The sequence below is a fragment of the Nerophis ophidion genome, linkage group LG05 (genome assembly GCF_033978795.1).
Source record: "Nerophis ophidion isolate RoL-2023_Sa linkage group LG05, RoL_Noph_v1.0, whole genome shotgun sequence".
NCBI classification, from domain to species: Eukaryota; Metazoa; Chordata; class Actinopteri; order Syngnathiformes; family Syngnathidae; genus Nerophis; species Nerophis ophidion.
Window position 1 is genome coordinate 51,525,262 of NC_084615.1, and position 4,998 is coordinate 51,530,259.

The 4,998-nt window shown below is 41.0% G+C and overlaps 1 long non-coding RNA gene across 1 annotated transcript; it reads left to right on the plus strand.

Moving 5' to 3' along the window:
- The first annotated feature begins 375 nt into the window (after positions 1–375).
- Positions 376–2,652, plus strand: LOC133553368 (uncharacterized). Its single transcript, XR_009806904.1, has 3 exons — positions 376–754; positions 877–915; positions 2,298–2,652. It is a non-coding gene; the product is annotated as an uncharacterized LOC133553368 (long non-coding RNA).
- Positions 2,653–4,998: the final 2,346 nt, after the last annotated feature.

Below are 4,998 nucleotides of genomic sequence, written 5' to 3' on the forward strand. Positions count from 1 at the left end.
GAACCACTACAGCAAGCATAGGACACTATTAAGAAAGAAGCGCAATGACATTGCGGTAATTTACAGACCGCACCTATTGTATGGTTCTTTGCTATTAAAAGCCTAAAATATATCAATGTGAGATTTGCTAATTTACCATCTTAGCAGAATCGACACCTGTGTGACGTTGGCCCCCCCTTATTATTGCAAATAATAGAACAACACGGCCAAGTTTGTGCTTAAGAAAATGTATTTGTGTCGTTAATTTAATCTAAGTTGTGGTAAATTACATTGTCATGATACTTCACCTTTCCGAGCAGATGGGGTCTCCGAGATGTTGTCCACAATCACAAACGTCTGAATGCCCGCAGCTGGTGTGTCAGCTTTGGGGTACTTTGAACGACTGGCAGCAATTTCCAATTTGTCCATACACCCGGACAAAGCTTACTGCAATCAGAAGATGTCCTGTTATCATGACTCTGAATAGGTAGTAGGTACTAATATACTCCACGTAAAAAAGCGCACGGCACTCCCAGAAGTCCAACAAGTCCAACCGCCTCTTCAAGACAGGCAGGTTCCCCAGAACCCAAGCTTATCTAGACCAAGGGTCTGGACCATTTTTGGCTGACAGAACCATGAAAGCCAAATATTTTAAAATGTATTTCCGTGAGAGCCCATGTGCAGCTGAGATAGGCTCCAGCAACCCCTGCGACCCAGAATGGGACAAGCGCTAGACAATGGATGGACGGATACAACTAAATGCGTGCATTTTTAAGTAAGACCAACATTTTTTTAATATAAGTCTCTCATTCTTTTTAATAACATTGATATTCTAAAGCTAACTAATAGTAAATACAATACTTCTTACCATTAATGCGACTCTCCTGTACCCCGAAGGACAGCTGGGATTGGCTGGGCCCCTGCAACCTTGAACAAGTGCGGTAGTAAACGGATGGATGGATGAATTAAAATGCATGAGAATGTTTTATATTTTGAATGTTATTTTAAACACTGATTTCCAACAGAATTATTCATTACTTATCGTGTTAAGCAATGTCAGTTAAGATTTATCTGAGAGCCAGAGGCAGTCATCAAAAGAGCCACATCTGCCATAGGTTCCCTCCCCATTGTCTAGAACAGGGGTCACCAGCCTTTTTGAAACCAAGAGCTACTTCTTGGGTAATGATTAATGCGAAGGGCTACCAGTTTGATACACACTTAAATAAATTGCCAGAAATAGCTAATTTGCTCAATTTACCTTTAACTCTATGTTATTAATAATTAATGATATTTATCTTTGTGGAAACATTGATCATTTAATGATTTCTCACAATAAATATATATTTTTGATGACATATTTAAAATAGGTTAAAATCCAATCTGCACTTTGTTAGAATATATAACAAATTGGACTAAGCTATATTTCCAACAAAGACAAATCATTATTTCCTCTAGATTTCCCAGAACAAAAATTTAAAAAGAAATTCAAAAGACTTTGAAATATGATTTAAATTAGATTTTTACAGATTTTCTAGATTTGCCAGAATAATTTTTCTGAATTTTGATCATAAGTTTGAAGAAATATTTCACAAATATTCTTCGTCTAAAAAACAGAAGCTAAAATGAAGAATTAAATAAAAATGTATTAATTATTCTTTACAATAAAAAAAAAATACATTTACTTCACCATTGATTTAAATTGTCTGTAAGGAGAGGAAGGAATTTAAAAGGTAAATGGGTATATGTGTTTAAAAACCCTAAAATCATTTTTAAGGTTGTATTTGTTCTCTAAATTTGTCTTTCTGAAAGTTATACGAAGCTAGTGAAGACCAAATGTTTAAAATATTTTCTTGGATTTTCAAAATCTATTTGAGTTTTGTCTCTTTTAGAATTAAAAATGTCGGGCAAAGCGAGACCAATCTGCGAGTAATTTAATACAATTTAAAAAATAGAGGCAGCTCACTGGTAAGTGCTGGTATTTGAGCTATTTTTAGAACAGGCCAGCGGGCGACTCATCTGGTCCTTACGGGCTACCTGGTGCCCGCGGGCATCGCGTTGGTGACCCCTGGTCTAGAAGATCTTGTCATTACAAAAATAGGCTCCAAGAAAGTTAAGACAAGACAAAGAAAGCAAATGCAGGGGCAATGAGAGAGAGGGAAGGGAGAGGCAGAGAAAAAGAAGATTAATAAATGGTGATAACAGATATTATTGTTTTGGAAATGTGTGGTTATACCTCAGGACCCAGCGATTATAATGTCAGATTTATTTTGTTGTTTTTGTAACTATACTCACTGCTGCACATGTTTTTTTTTTTACAGCAACACAACTTCAACTGAAGAGTCGTGTAATCAGTGGCAGGGCGTGGCGTTTCCCACCTAGGCCTTCAGTGACGTCCTGTTTCCAAAGATTACCAATCAAAATACAATCATTGATGTCCCCACATGACCATTGCTGGAGAAATACTATACAGAAACACATTTACGCACTACCGGGCATTGTACAAAACGGGTTATTTCCTGGCGCATTTAAATATCAATAAACCCGCATCAGCAATTAAATAATGTATTATGTGGTACTGTCAAAATTAATATTTTAAAAAACATATTAAACGTGAAAAAAAAAAAAATATATATATATATATCTGAACTCACATTTCATCACCGGGACAGCTGAGTGCTTCCGGGGTTGGCCGACATCGTCTCACAAGATGGAGACTTTATTGTAGTTTATTGTAGATGTAGGTTCTTTTGAAATATTATTCTTGGAATAACCTTGCAAATATATGTGTTGTCTTGTCTAATCATAAAAGATGCAGACGAGACGTTATTGGCTGAGTTCTGAAAGTTTACTCCACAGCTTGCTCATCAAAAACATCGCGCTGCATGTCTACCTTCAACCTAAACGGGGCTACTGTGCATGCTCTTCACTACTGTGGTATACTGGGTAATGGTGTTCTAATGTTACCTGGCTCATTACATCACTATATATCTGCCTTAGGCCACCTCGAAAGCCTTACTGACAGCAACTCGTGATCTGATTGGTTATCGCACCTGTCTGTCAAATGTTTGCGTCCGTTCACTTAGCGCACAGACGCCAGCGTAATTGATTGTGATTGCTCAAGGGAGATTTGGTACAGCATGGCAACATAAGATAGCTGAAGTCTGAGGGGATAAAGACTCTATAACTTACAAACAACAGCGCTGGAATGAGCATAATTAACATGAAGAGAACATGAATAATTTTAGATCTTTAGGGAAAGTAAATTAAAAATATATTTTTATTTTTAATTATGATCATGATTTTTAGTTATTTTAGGCCAGCAGAGAAGGCCTTACTGGCCCTGACGGCATACCACTGTGTGGAATATATTTTTTATATTGGATGTATTGGAATATTTTCATTACAGTTGCCAATATCCATCGATCCATCCATCTTCTTCCGCTTATCCGAGGTCGGGTCGCGGGGGCAGCAGCCTAAGCAGGGAAGCTCAAACTTTCCTCTCCCAGCCACTTTGTCCCGCTCTTCCCGTACCCCCGTACCCCCTCCCAATCCACCAGAAGCTGGGAGACATAGTCTTCCCAACGTGTCCTGGGTCTTCCCCGTGGCTTCCTACCGGTTGGACGTGCCCTAAACACCTCCCTAGGGAGGCATTCGGGTGGCATCCTGACCAGATGCAGGAACCACCTCATCTAGCTCCTCTCGATGTGAAGGAGCAGCGGCTTCACTTTGAGCTCCCCGCGGATGGCAGAGCTACTCACCCTATCTCTAAGGGAGAGCCCCGCCACCCGGGGGAGGAAACTCATTTCGGCCGCTTGTACCCGGGATCTTGTCCTTTCGGTCAGAACCCAGAGCTCATGACCATAGGTGAGGATGGGAATGTTGATCGACCGGTAAATTGAGAGCTCTGCTTTTCGGCTCAGCTCGTTCTTGAACACAACAGATCGATACAGTGTCCGCATTACTGAAGACGCTGCGTCGATCTGCCTGTCGATCTCACCATCCACTCTTCTCTCACTCGTGAACAAGACTCCGAGGTACTTGAACTCCTCTACTTGGGGCAGGGTCTCCTCCCCAACCCGGAGATGGCACTCCACCCTTTTCTGGGCGAGCACCATGTACTCGGACTTGGAGATGCTGATTCTCATTCCGGACGCTTCACACTCGGCTGCAAACCGATCCAGTGAGAGCTGAAGATCCCGGCCAGATGAAACCATCAGGACCACATCATCTGCAAAAAGCAGAGACCTAATCCTGCGGCCACCAAACCAGATCCCCTCAACGCCTTGACTGCGCCTAGAAATTCTGTCCATAAAAGTTATGAACAGAATCGGTGACAAAGGGCAGCCTTGGCGGAGTCCAACCCTCACTGGAAACGTGTCCGACTTACTGCCGGCAATGCGGACCAAGCTCTGACACTGATTGTACAGGGAGCAGACTGCCACAATAAGACAGTACGATACCCCGTACTCTCTGAGCACTCCCCACAGGACTTCCCAGGGGAGACGGTCGAATGCCTTCTCCAAGTCCACAAAGCACATGTAGACTGGTTGGGTAAACTCCCGTGCACCCTCAAGGACCCTGCCGAGAGTATAAAGCTGACCCACAGTTCCACGACCTGAAACGAAAACCACACTGTTCCTCCTGAATCCGAGGTTCGACTATCCGGCGTAGCGTCCTCTCCAGTACACCTGAGTAAACCTTACCGGGAAGGCTGAGGAGTGTGATCCCACGATAGTTGCCAACAGGGGCGTCACTAGCTTTTAAGGACAGGGGGGGCTTAGACCCCAGGAGATGCACAGGATGTGAGCGAACTGAGCACTGCGAACGAGCACAAAAGTTTACAAACGGCTAACAAATATATATATATATATATATATATATATATATATATATATATATATATATATATATATATATATATATATATATATATATATATATATATATATATACGTATATATATATATATATATATATATGTATATATATATACACACATATACTGTATGTATATATATA